The sequence below is a fragment of the Neopelma chrysocephalum genome, unplaced genomic scaffold (genome assembly GCF_003984885.1).
Source record: "Neopelma chrysocephalum unplaced genomic scaffold, ASM398488v2 Primary Assembly neopelma1_80b, whole genome shotgun sequence".
Classification (NCBI taxonomy): domain Eukaryota; kingdom Metazoa; phylum Chordata; class Aves; order Passeriformes; family Pipridae; genus Neopelma; species Neopelma chrysocephalum.
The window spans coordinates 8,272,963-8,287,030 of NW_020897742.1; the positions used below are offsets into that span (position 1 = coordinate 8,272,963).

At 42.5% G+C, this 14,068-nt stretch overlaps 1 long non-coding RNA gene across 1 annotated transcript; it reads right to left on the reverse strand.

Annotated features, from left to right (window-relative positions):
* Window positions 1–345: 345 nt before the first annotated feature.
* On the reverse strand, window positions 346–7,762 carry LOC113970928. The gene is made up of 3 exons (XR_003535387.1): window positions 7,654–7,762; window positions 4,215–4,355; window positions 346–538 (listed from the first exon to the last, which is right to left on the reverse strand). It is a non-coding gene; the product is annotated as an uncharacterized LOC113970928 (long non-coding RNA).
* Window positions 7,763–14,068: the final 6,306 nt, after the last annotated feature.

A 14,068-nucleotide genomic window follows, 5' to 3' on the forward strand; every position in this document is an offset into this window, starting at 1 on the left:
AAGGGTGGAAGGAAACACTACTGGTTTATTGGGACTTGCTGCTGTGACCATACACTGTTTTCGTCTGTCTCTAAAGCTATGGCTTGAGTAAGTTCCCCTGGTGGCTCTGCAGCAGGACAAGCTCTCTGTATGCTACATGATATCAAGGGCTTCTGGTTCTGCTTGACCTGACAAGCCATATCTGAAAAGCCTGAGAGCAACTGGATATTTCTTTCCTCTCCAAATGTGTACACACCACTTCATATTGAGCCAAGCAATGGGTTCAAAGAATTCTTTCCAAGTAGGTTCAATCTTCGTTTCCCTCAGAACATACAGAAAACCATGAAGAACTGGGTGTCCCAAGAGGTCCTTGGGTTTACACATCTGCAGAATCAAGATTAAAGGAGACATTATGGAGCTCATCTGCCCTGCAAGCAGAGCAGGTCTCAGGTAGCTCATCTCAGTGGAAAGCAAGGCTGAACTGTCCCACCGTGGCATAGCTAGTACTCAGAAAGCTATTCTCTATACTTTTTCCACTTGCTCTGAGCAAGTGCAGCAACTGCCAAAACAGGAAGAAAAACCATCACCTAAATTTCACCAGATAAGAGTTCTAGTGGGCAAAACTCTTTCACAGGCCATGTCCACCTGAATAAGGGTCTTCCTATCAGCTATAAAAACACCAGAATAAAACAGAAATTGATCATATAAATACAAGCTCCAACAGGAACACAGCATATTCCCTACAGTGTCTGCAAAGTGTTGAGATTCATGAAACCAGATCTTACATGCAATTACAACATCACCAAGGCGTGCTTGGTGATGATATCAGTCAGCTTGCAGTTCTCTGTCCCCTGGAAGCCTGGAACAACCAAAGAACAATAGACATGATATTTCCTCACTATCAAAAAAAACCCCAAACCCTGAAACACTGAAAAAAAAAAGCACATTTATGCTGGGCAAGATGAGTTATTGCTTTTTTTTTCTCCTTGTTTTTTTTTTACCTTAGCTATTTCTCTGAAGCAGACTTCTTAAACCTGTGCTAGTTTTTAATCACAGCAGCACAAATAAAAACTTTGCAAACATCTGTTTCTGTTTGTGTTTGTATACATTATGAAGCAATTCTTTAAAAAAGAAATCCGTAGGAGAATTTGCTACCCAGGCTGAGGCCTCATTTGCCAAATTCTATCTGGGATCTAATCCTATAGCTGTATAATAAATCCTGAAAATGATGTTTACACTGGAAATGCTGACAGAACTTTCACTATAATTACAACATGTTACTATAAATACACGTCTGTGCAGCATATATATGTTCTGTATCCACATATATACCCTGTATGCAGTGTTTTTATTAGTCATATGGCATTTCATGTTTGACATTTTTTCAGAAGTAGAGATGTTGCAGCCCTGCCCTGAACACATTCAAACAAAAGAGACAATAGTAAAATTATTACTATACTTATTGTGATGGATTCACATAGCTGTCACCTTTGATGACGATGTATTGATACAATAGACTGCAAGAATAAGCAACTGACTAATGTATATTGCAAAAAATAAACCTGCAAGTAGGAATTTTGTTCTAATTAAAGGAGAAAAAGACAAATGTGCAGATGACAGGACTATCTCAATACGCTTTTTCTAGCATCTCATAGGAATGTCTCCAAAGCGGGCTTTAACAGCCTTTATGCTTTCTAGAAACTCAGAGGAACAGAAAAAAAACCAAAACAAACCAAAACAAAAAAGTTATTGGGAAAAAAGAAGCATCCACAAGGTGCCCCAGCACACATTACTCCTGCTCTGTGTGAAAAGAAGGCAAGAGCTCCATTACAGTATGATATCCCTTAGGGGTATTGTCACTGTTGTCAATCAAAACAAGTTTTTCACGAACATGTTTACTAAGAAAACCTTGTCTTTTTGCGAGGGGTCGCTGTCAAGACTTGTTAGGAGTAAACAAGGCAAGACCCCTCCTGTTTACATTTGACATCAGAAGGATGCACATTTAGCTGTTTCTCAGGCTCAGCCTCTCCAGTGTGCAGAATCCTGGAATATGCTGAAGCAGAAAAGCCTGATATGTAAGGACAGGCTTGGAGTGAGTCAGTGAAACGTAAACAGACCATACAGGACAAGGAAACCACAATTAGTGTGGGGAGGCAAGCAAGGGGCCTTGTCTGTGAAGTTTTCTGAAATACTAATTGCAGTTTCTTTCATGACAATGAAGACATTTCAAAAGATAAACTAAATAATTCTATATATGCAAAACCATATATGCAAAAACCATTCAGCTTACTGGTCTTATTCTGCAGCTCTAGAAGGGCAGGGCTAATTCTAAGTCAGCTGAATTAGTTTTATCTTGAGTTCTAGTAATAACCAGTGCTTAGTCTTAAAGACTAAATCCCCAGAGTCATGAGTTTCTAAGATAATCTCATGCTTTATTACAGTAAAAAGCAGAATTTTTGTTGTTATGGTCAAAATTGAGCCTTAGAGGTTCCCCAGGGCTCTTTAATAGGAAAGCAAGTAAAAAGTGCCAGAAAGCTTCTTGCAGTTTTAAGCAAAACAATGAGTTTTCTCTTCTTTTTGTATAGACAAGAAAAACCCCAACTCAGACAGAAAATTCAGAAAAGCAAAATAGCAGCAAGCCATGGGGAAAAAAAAAATTGAAATTGAACTAATTTTTTTAACTATTCTACCTGTAGTAAGATAAGAGATATGAGAATGACATTCCTGTTATAAGTAATGCCTGAAGCATGGAGCAGCTGAGCAAGATTTTTGATAACTCCAGACAGAATGAGACTACAGAAATATCAACTAATCAATTGCTTATTGAATCAACTTGCTGCCTTAGGTCATAGCATTGTTATTTACAAGGTCTGGCCTCTGGATCTCATTCTTACTACCTATGCAGATACCTACAAATTTTCGCCTTTTATTGATATAACAGCACTATTTCATGGAAAAATGTGGGGAAAATTATCATCATTTATGGAGTAGGCATATAAATGCAGAACATATAAAATTCAATGCTATAAACCTAATCTTATATGTATGTTCTTCTAAATTCATATTCCTAATTTTAAAAGAGAGGTCATATCATCAGTAACTACTATATTTTACCTTCAGAGAAATCATCCCTTGTAAATATTTTCCACACTTTTTTTTAAATGTGTACTTACAATGGAAGTATTCCAATACTTTACTTAATTATGTATGTATGTATTTGTGTATAAAGGTGGCAAACTGTATTTACTTAAATCTGCATCACTTTTTAATCAGTAGATAAAGGTACTACTGCACTATTGTGGTTGAAACAACAATTATTGATTCTTCATTTCTTGCAAAATACCTTCAGATTTTTGTATCTCATAACTAGAATTAGTACATGGAAATTGTATTTGCTAGTTCTAGTAAACCTAATACCTTTCTATCACAGCTGTCCTATGAAAACATTTACAGTAAAAGAAGTCTGAGGTCTATTTATCTCGCATTTGTATTACAAAAAGTTATACCATGACTACAGAAGAAGTGAGAACTACTAGAATATTTTGCTTTGCTTTGTTGCTTTCTTTCATATTATCCAGAAATTTGCAAATCTGAATAAAGACTGAACACATATTCAGAACTGAAAACAATATGTGTAACTGTATAGACATTAAATATTCCATAACTGAATTTAGGATTGTCTCTAGGACAAAAGAGTCCAGTTTGCAGGAGGCATCCTTAAGGGAGACAGATCTGGAGAAATGCCTCCAAACAGCAAGGACAGTTGAATTGTTCAAGGGAAAAAGGGCCAAAATAATAATAGCCATTAGCAAAGAGCAAGTACACTACTGGTTTGAGCTGAAGTGGCATGCTGACACAGTTCTGCATCATAGAAAACAATACAAAAATTAGAAAGCTTCATACATAGTCTATGGGGGACTGCGAAAAGTTAGATGCAAGAGAATTTTTTTATAACCTAGTCCCATGATATTTCTGAAAGACATTCTTTAAAACACAGGACATATCTATGCTGTTAAATGACAAAGTGCCAGGCAGTGACTTTGAGCACTGGCTGGGACCGCTAGTCTTCTGCAGTGCATAATTGGTAGCATATTCCCTGGCAGGGTTTTCGCCTGTCCCAGTTACAGTTCTCTGAGACAATGACTGGGCACAGTTCAGGGGATAACTTGTGCCAAGACCATTCCCAAAAGGCCATGTGGAGAAGAATGCAGTGGTTTGGGTATCCCCCAACCTACACACTCTTAACTTTGCAGCAGTCAACGCTGTACCCTCAAACACTCCTCTTGCCACAAGACACTTCATACAACACATTCCCACAGCTTCATGTTATAAAAACATCACTCTGGTAGATAACAGTCTTCACGTCCTTTCACACCCTACAAGCAAAAAAGAAATTAAATATAAAAATAGGGTTCTTTTTAAAAGTCCAGACAAGTTACAGGAGTCAGAACATACCCCTAAGACCTTTGGGCTGTAGGACTATGACAGTGGTCTCTGGTCTTGTTTTATTTATTAGTATAGACAGATCAAAGAGACTTTCACTGATATCTATGATGCATGCTACAAGATACCAGATCACTCAACACACACACAGTACTGAAGATATCACTACACATTTCGGTTTTGTATTTGTAATGGTGTTATTGCATCAGTAGCCAATTCAGTAAGACAAATCAGCAATATTTGATGGAAGAAATTTGACAAAATATCAATTAAATGCAAAAAGACATTCTGAGTGTCACGAGCTTTTAATAAGAAACCCACAAAGTTCAAGTCATTATCACCCAAGGTCCCTGGCAGCTGACAGATATAAGGTCAGCTCTTCAAGAGAGCATGGAAATAAAATCAATACACAGACACACAGTGGTGGCTGTATTTTCACCTCAGGCTATATGGCCTGCTGTGTTATGATGCATAGTATTTCCAATTTCAGTAGCCACTGGCAGATAAAAGAACAATGTGGCTAGCAAAAAATTCAGTCCTCTTTGATTCCCCAGCTGAAATGAAGAAGAAAACTTTTTCTAGCTGGTTTAGTTAAGGAAAATGAAGCAAACGCTCATAAAAAGAACTCATAGAGAGCAAGGGCACTGGCTGACATTGCTGAATATATTGCACATTTTCTTAACCACTTAGCTACAGCATCTCATTTCACGGCAACACTGTACCAAGCTATTTACTGCATAAGAAATGCAAGAGAACTGGCACTATCAGTCTTTGGTGTTCTAACAGAGCATACCAATGAGTAAAAAGAAAATAGATACTGTTGAGGAAATATTCACCTTGCCTAAGTTTATGTGTACATTTCTGACTTTTGTACACCGGAAATTTATATAAACTGTCTGGAACATCCAGATCCTGAGACAGTTCTCCACAATAAGGCCAAATGCTTCCTTTAGGCATCACCTGAGATAGAAGATAACTTCACCTGCCACCTGTAAAACTGCAGGAGCATAATTCTGTTATCTTTGGCAATGATTAATGCTGAAGCAGAATTAACACTTTTTTCAGCTATTTTTCAACTATTTTTTTTCCTGAATATCAAAACAATAGAGACTTATTTAACAAAAGTTAGGGATTTTTATGTTCATTTTTATTTTTATTGGGTTTGCATCACAAGGTTTTGGTAGATGAGGGGGGCTACAAGGGTGACTTCTGTGAGAAGCTGCTCAGAAACTTCCCCTGTGTTCAACAGAGGCAATGCCACCTGGCTCCAAGGCAGACTCACCACTGGCCAAGGCTGAGCCCCTCAGCAATGCTGGTAGCACCTCTGGGATAACAGTGTCCTGGTTTTGGCCAAGGGCAGGGTTAATTTTTGGCAATAGCTGAGAAGGGGTGTAGCTGAGGGGTATGGCCGCTAATGTTCCTCCATACCACCTCATCATTGCCAGGAATGGGGGAAAGGGACTCTCTCTCTCTTCTGAGAAGAAGGGCATTCCTTACCATGGGGAGAAACATGATGGGAAAGAGCCATTTCCTTGTTTCATACCTTTTGTTATTAATATTGTTGCTGTTGCTTGTCTTGCAACAAATGTGGGTAGGGCCCTTCCCAAATCTGCGTTCGCGAAGCCTAGCCATGATGATGATGATGTTGCTGTTACTGCTTATTTTCTTATCTCATTGCTGTTTCCAGTAAATTGTTCTTATCTCAACCCTGATTTTCACCTTTTGTGCCTCCAATTCTCAACTCCATCCCGCTGGGTGGAGAAGGTGCAGGGGAAGGGGAGAACAAGCAGCAGCATGGTTTTAGTTGGACTACTAAGTTGGAGAATATCATTTCTAAACCACAACAGACTTAATTTGACACCCAACTAATGTTGGGTGCTAATGTTGCTGTCATAGTCTCGTAAGAGAGTACAACATGGAAGCTGATGACTGCTAAAATTTTCCTAACACTACTTCCTCCATCTTCCCCCTCTCATAAAAAGCCAGTGCACTTCGGTTAAATGTTTGCATAAGTGAGTTCACAAATAACTGAAATACTTTAGAAAACATTTTCTATCTTAAGGCAAAGCATAGAAATTTTTAGTGTAAACTGTTAAACGCTTGAGGAAATTATATAGGGATGCATAATGGAAAGTTTCTGGTTGCTTAAATCCACAATAGACATATATATCACAGAATCACAGCATGGCTGAGGTTGGAAAGGACTCCTGGAGGGCATCTGGTCCAACCCCCCTGCTCAAGCAGGACCACCTGAAGACAATTGCCCTCAACTGTGTCTAGATTGCTTTTGAATATGTCAAAGGATGGAGACTCCACAACCCCCTCTGGGCAACCTGTGCCAGTGCTGGGTCCCTCACAGTAATGACGTTTCCTTAGGTTCAGACAGAGGCTTCTGTGTTTCAGTTTGTGCCCACTGCCTCTGGTCTGCCAGTTACAGAGGGTGTAACGGTCTGCAGTGGAAGCATATAGAAGCTAATTTACGGATTTTGTTCTAGTGGCTAACCCAACTGTCCCCAGCTGGGACAGTTCCCAGAATAATCTTCAGTTCATTTGGGAGAAAGAAAGACACAAGTCTCCCAGCTGCTCATGGGTTCAGGATTTGGCACTGGACATCTTTAATTCCAAAGGTGTGACAACAAGCATATTTCTTCCAGAATTAACATTCACTTTCACACATCTCAGATGAAGTATTTTAAAATTTTGTATTGGGTACGACCTGCAGCTTTTCATTCATGTTAAACTTTGCTGAGCTGCAATTCTTTTAACTTCTCTTACAGCTATTTAATTTCCCTCCTCATCATTACCAGTCATTTTTGTCTGGTTATTATTATTTTCATTTGTTTCTTAGAAGAAATGGAGGAAGATAATAGCTATGTCACAGTGACAGAGCACTAACTTTGGGCTCCAGCTCCGGTGCTGCCATGGCCATGTCACAGGGAGCAAAATGTTGGTGGTGCCTGGATGGGTACCTGCACCAGCCCACTACGGCCATGGAGGACACAGGGCTGAGAGAAGAAGGCAAGGACGAGTGGGGAGGGCAGGAAACCAAGGTCTGCCTGTGGCAGTGGAGGAAGGCTGCTTCTCCTTTGCTTCTCCTGTGTATTGCAGGTGGGATATCCAGACAGGGATGTGACCAGACTACAGCATGCTCCTGTCTTCTCCCTCCTCTGCCACTCAGCCAGAGAGCTGCCAGCCTCTACAGGACAGACAGGTACCCCATCCTGGTCTGACAGCAATCCGGAAGCTTCCCACAACCACAGGCAGAGACAGCTCCACACTCTTTGCCTGTGGCCAAGGGTTGGGCCGCACACGATCTCCTGGCACCAGCCCTAGCAGTGTAGTGGCCCTGTCACAGTGGGAACAATGCTGGTGGTGGGCCCCTGTCATAGCGGGGCTGGTGACATGACGGCCTTGTGGCTGTCAGGGAAATATGGGATGGACAGTCCTGGTGTGAGGCTGGTAAAGCCCCGGGCAGGGAGGCTTCCCATGCTGACAGAAGATGGATGCTCCATTTGTTGATACTTCTGTCTTTGACAGCCATAGACCCAGACAGAGCCACAACCAAATTATGGCACATGCCAGTCTTCTCCCTCCTCCAGCACTCAGCTGAAGAGCACTGCAACTTGTACTAGGAACCTAAGCTTAAGGAAACATCCATAGCTCCATTCTGTACCACATCATGGTCCTACAGGTGGCTGGAGAGACCCCACAGCTGTGGATGAAGGGAGCTCCACACCACCCACCATCTCTGTACCCTGTCATGGTCCTAGATGCAGCTGGAAGGGCACCAGAGCTATGGACAAAGGGAGCTCCATGCTACCCCCCCTTTCCTGTGAGAAACTTCTCTGTGTCTAACCTCCTTACAAACATGCAAGGGAAAACTAGAATTCATCTTGTGAAAAAGACAAGTCTTGAACTTCATCAGCATTATTTGTCTTAATAAAAATCTTTAATGGAAGCATCTATGTACTACATACTAGCACCAAAACATCTGCCTTATCTATTTCCTGCTGATTTCCTAGATATTTGTCCTCTCACACAGAGCAACAGTAATTTATTAATATTTATTGTTAAGCCCTGAGGACAGATTTACACTTCTCAGGATGGAATGCATATATATGTATTTATGTATATGTGTGTGTATATATAGATATTCATTTGCATATATATATATTAGGTGCATATTATACGCATAAAGGGAAAGTCACCATATGGAAACAATGCCAGATTTTGAAGACAACTCACCTAAAAACTATCAAATGACTTCCTGCAGCCCTAACTCTGCCTGCTGTATATGTGGATCCATTAGATGAAAGCATGCAGAGAATAAGAAAGACTCCATGGTCTGTGGCAGTGGAGATAGTTGTGCCTGTTTATTGAAAGAGAAGATTTCTTTTTCTTTTACTCTTTAATTTTTACCTTATTGATTTTTTGCTTTTTCTGTTTGATGAATATTGATTGTACTCACACAGTGTTGCACTCATACTAGCACTTTTTTTCTCTCTTTTTTATTCATTGCGGTAATTTACTTGGGGTATGAAAACTGCTGAGTGTCACAGAATCAACAGTATCACAGAACTTGGAAGGCACCTATGAAGATCACCCCGTCCCTCCCCAGAGGAGGTTCAAATACAGCAGACTGAGTGTGCCCTCAGCAAGTCAGCAGTATTTGCTGATACACCAGAGGGTTGTGTTGCCATCCAGAGGGACCCCAACAAACTGGAGAAATGGGCTGACAGAAACCTCCTGAAGTTCAACAAGAAGTCCTGCACCTGAGGAAAAACAACCCCGTGAACCAGTGTGTGCTGTGGGCCATCCAGATGGAAGGTTTCTTTGCGGAGAAGGACCTGGGGGTGCTGGTGGACACCAGATTGAATGTGATCCAGCAATGTGCCCTTGCAGCAAAGAACAGCTATGGTATTCTGGGCTGCATTAGGGAAAGTCTTGCCAGCAAGTCGAGAGAGTTGATCCTGCCCCTTTATTCAGCTTTGCTGAGGCCACATCTGGAGTACTATGTTCAGCTTTGTGTTCCTCACTACTACAAGGAATCTACTGTATTGTCCCATCAGCAGATAACACAGTGGTTAATATCTCTCACAAGGACAACCTTGAGGCTTCTTCCAGTTGTTTGAAAAAGGTTCTCAGCAGAGTAGTCACCTGTCTCCAGGTGGAGCTCTGTGCATTCCTGCTTCTCTCACACATAAAGGGCAACTCTTCCTCCTCATCCCACCCTGCCCTTGTTAAGAGCTGATACCCCTCCATTGCAGCACTCCATTCGTGTGAGCCATCCCGCCACTTGTTTGTGGTTGCACCCAAGCCACAGCCCTGCTTGCTCCCCGTGCTGATGGGTGTAGGCATTTGGGATACAGCTTTTCTTGTGCTGATTTCCCAGGAAGGGCATGAGAGCTTCCCCCTCCTGCCACCCCCTCAGCATGGATGTGCCTGTGCTGCAGGCAGGACCCTTCCACCCTCTTTCGTTATTTCTAAGGTGTCCCCTGCTCATATCACCCTGTACCCTTTGCTTAAAAATCATAGAATCATAGAAGGGTTTGGGTTAGAAGGGTCCTTAAAGATTATCTAGTTCCAAATCCCTTGCCATGGGCAAGCCACCCAGGTTGCTCAGAGCCCCATGCATCCTAGTTGTGAACTCCAGGGATGGAATACAAAGCCAGTCCACAACCCTGCACTTAACTGTCGGCCTTCTCTTCCTTCTCTTCAGCTCCCCTCCTCCTCTCCCAGTCATTTCCAGCGTAAATCCCTACACACCAGCTTGGCCAGCCTGCGGACAACGACGGCTCTGCTGCCCTGTCCAGGTGGATCCTGTCCCTTCCTCACAGCCCGCCATCTCCGCAGCCGAATCTCCGCCGCCAACACCGTCCGTCGGAACCGCAAGCCCCCTGCCCCCTTCCTGAGCTCCCCACCCTTGCGGGGGGACTGCTGGGACCCCCCCGGGACCCCCCAAGCGGGCGGCGCAGGGCGGGCGGGGCGGGGCGGGCTGAGGGGGCCGCCGGCTCCCTCTCCTGGCCCCGCGGCGGCACGGCGGGACATGGGCCCTGCTCTGCCCGGAGGCAAAAAACCCTCCAGATTTGTGGGGTTTTACCGAGGCATTCGTATTCCCCATTAACCCCCGGCTTCCCAAAACAGAGCGCCTTTTCTCTGCATGTGTTGATTCAACACAGACAGACTTAGCGTTGAGTATCTCCTGATTCCTGAAGGGGAAAAAAACCTGCTGAGTCGGGCACTCTGAGCAAGTGGGAAAATTGGGTTCAAAACCTCTCATGAGGAAGAAACAAATGATTCCTTGTCCTGTGTTTTCTTGATACGTGTGCTAAACGCCAAGCTCTAATGGGAATGGGAACAGCTCCTGCATTTAATGAGACTAAACCTGTATTGTTATGATACTGGCCTGAGATTAAGCTCCTAATTCTGCATCACAAGTGGAGAGAGGCAATATTCAGTCTTAAGGAATTGTCAGGGATTTAGAAAGGGCTGGCAACTCAGAGGAAAAAAACAGGTAAATAAAATGTATCACTTTTTTTTATCAAATCATGGAAAATATGGAGAGACTCAAATGTGACAGCAGTCTGCAGTTGTCTCAAAAAAAGTCAGCAGTGTTTTCATCTAGCTCTACTGTAACTGTAACAGTGTTGCTGAGCAGCAGGTAAGTGGACATTACTTGGTGCATTGACCCCATGAGCTTTATAAAACTTATGCAAACAAGAAGACCAATAGTGAATTTATGACAAAAGATTAGGGGCTTGTCTATAGGGAAAATTCAAGAAAGATTCACTCCTTTAAGCGGATTATCAAAACCTCATTAAGCTTTGAGAATCCCCTTATTCAGTATTAAATTGTCTTTACACTTACACTAAGAGTGAGTTTTAACACTTTAAATTTACAGCTTTAGTGTATTTGGATTGATTTTCCTCAGTGTCCCTGTTTAGTAAGATCCCAAACAATTGGATCTTAGGCAGTTTGCAGCAGCACAAAAGACTAAGATTCATCCTCTCAATCCAGGACCGAGGTCATTACTGTCACTGTGGTGAGGAATCTTTCCTGTACTGTCTGCACTGTCATATCAGATCCTGTTTAGAGGTGAAGACTCAAAAGCAAGATTTAGACCTCCACATGAAAGGTAAGGTAACAAGTGCCAGTACAAGAGCAAATGGCCTCAAGTTGTGCCAGAGGAGGTTTAGATTGGATATTAGGAAAAATTTCTTCACTGAAAGGGTAGCCAGGCATTGGAACAGGCTCCCCAGGGAAGTGATGGAATCATCATCCTTATGTTAAAAACACATGGATATGGCACTTAAGGATATGGTTTAGTGGTGACCACGGAGGTGCTGGCTTAATGGCTGGACTCGATCTTAGTGGTCTTTTCCAACATTAATGATTCTATGCCTATTGAAGTTAGTCGCTGTCCTGAATTTCTTTGTAAATATAGGAGAATGCCAGTATCAAAGTCTATAGGAACACTCTCTACTTATGGTTGCACTGACTGCCTGAGTCTTCATTGCAGTTGCTGAAGCCCCCATAGAAGTTCAGCCTCTGGGGACTCAGTTCGACTACCTGAACTTGTGTCTCACTAGACAATCCATGTTGAGACTTATTCAATATATCCACATGAGAACAGCAGATAAGATGGACATATCCTGAATGAGAAAAAACACTAGGGCCCCCCAGATGTAACTAGATACTGTTGTTTAGTTAAGCAAAATGTACCCTAAGTCTTCTGTACTAGAAACAGCTGATCATTGTTTCACCTTTATTGACCACAATGGCAGGTCAGACACATCCTGTGACTTCAAACAAATACATTCACAGGCATTAATTTTGAACTTAATCAGAGTTCAAATTAGTAGTTTTGGTCTTGGTTTGGGTTGTTTTCTGTTTGTTTGGGTTTTGGGGGTTTTTTTGTTTTGTTTTTGTTTTTGTTTTTTTTTTTTTAATTCTGATCTGAGTCAGATGTTTGATATGCATTCAGCTGAATTTCATGTATAGCAGGGTTTTAGGTAAGACACAGGCACCCATATCCCCAAGCTTGTGTGACCAAGTAAGGGTATGTCAGTCTCAGTCATGAGGAAGAATCTTATGAATTTTGTGTCTGCAGAGCTAAGCAACTTGTAACCCTATTCTTAACATGAACTAATTTTAGGCACTCACATCCCAGTATAGATGGAATTGCAGTGGGCTGGATCTTCTCTGGCATATCTGTCTTTCAGACTGGCACACAGGACACAGGACTGCTTCTGACAGTCTCTGCTCACTCATTTTTCCATTGCTAGAATTTTGTGGGTGAATAAAGTTTCCTAAGCAAAAAAAAAAAAAAAAAAGAAAAGAAAAAAAACCTGAGTGATTTTTTTACTGACCTGTTGCTCAGATATACTCTTATGTCCTACATAAGCAAATTCCTACATGGACAATACCTGTGAGAAAAAAAGAGCAAATAGATTTCTTAAAGGACCTTCTTGTCCTGTGAGTTCTTTTCAGATAACTCAGCTTTTCTTTCAGAGACAAAACCAAATAAATTGCATGTCCCCTGATAGTTTTGTGAACAGTGTAAAAAATAGTGGAAGAGGCGGGGGTGGGGTGACACTCTTCTTTTGTAATTTCCACCGATGCCTTGATTTTGTGACAAGCTGAAGAACTCAGATGTGCTGTTACTCGTCTGGTCTGGGAGGGGAAAAAATACTAGAAGCAGGAAGGCGCCCTGTGTGTGCGCGGCCGGGCGGGGGGCGGCAGGGGGCGCACGGCCCCGGAGCATCGCTCGGGGGCTCCGCCGGGGGGGCAGCCCCGGAGAGCTGAATGCTGGACAAATCTGCGAGCATCCCAGCCCCGAACAGTTGCGATCCTTGGCTGCCGTCCCAACAGCCCTTCCGTGCAGGCAGACTTTCGCTGGAGCTGCCGAGCGGCGCTCGCGCAGATCAGGTTTCAAAATTGGGATCTAATTTTAAATGAGATGTCAAAAACCGAGACTGACAAACAGTGGGAAAGACTGTAAGGAGGCAGACCACAGGTAATCTCTGTGAACAGCTCGGCAGCCATGCTGACAGCTGGGAACGGGAACCCCGGAGCGCTAACGTGAGATCTCAGGCTGCTCCCCTGACCTCGGACAAACTGCTCGGGGCTTCTTCCTTCAGGTGTTGAGCTCCTCCTGAAATACTGCTGAACAGTTTGACAGGATCAGTGGAAGCCAGGAATGTTACTTCATTCTCGTGAAGCACTCGGTAACCTATGGGAGCCGTTTTCCTTCCTCACTTTCTCTATATATGAAAGAACCCACCTTATGGAATAAATAAAACCAGGACTACAAAGTACTGCAGTACTCCCTCATGAAATAATGCATTTCAGTAGCATCACTACATTTGACTAGGGCTCTTGTGTTTTCTTTTCCTTGCTCTCTTTGGCACATTACAGACCCTTGAAAAAGTCTCCAAGCCAGAATCAGGGAAGTCTGGCTGTGCAGAAGGGAAGAAAAGTGGCTAAAACAGCTAAGCAGCCACTGTCTTGGAAATACAAAAAGTATATATAAAAGCACTGAATTAAAATTAACAGTGTCCACTACATTTTCTGAGATTAAATAGCCTGGATAAATGCAATCACTAGACAGACATAACAGCACCAGCTCAGATGAAGCCAAATCATC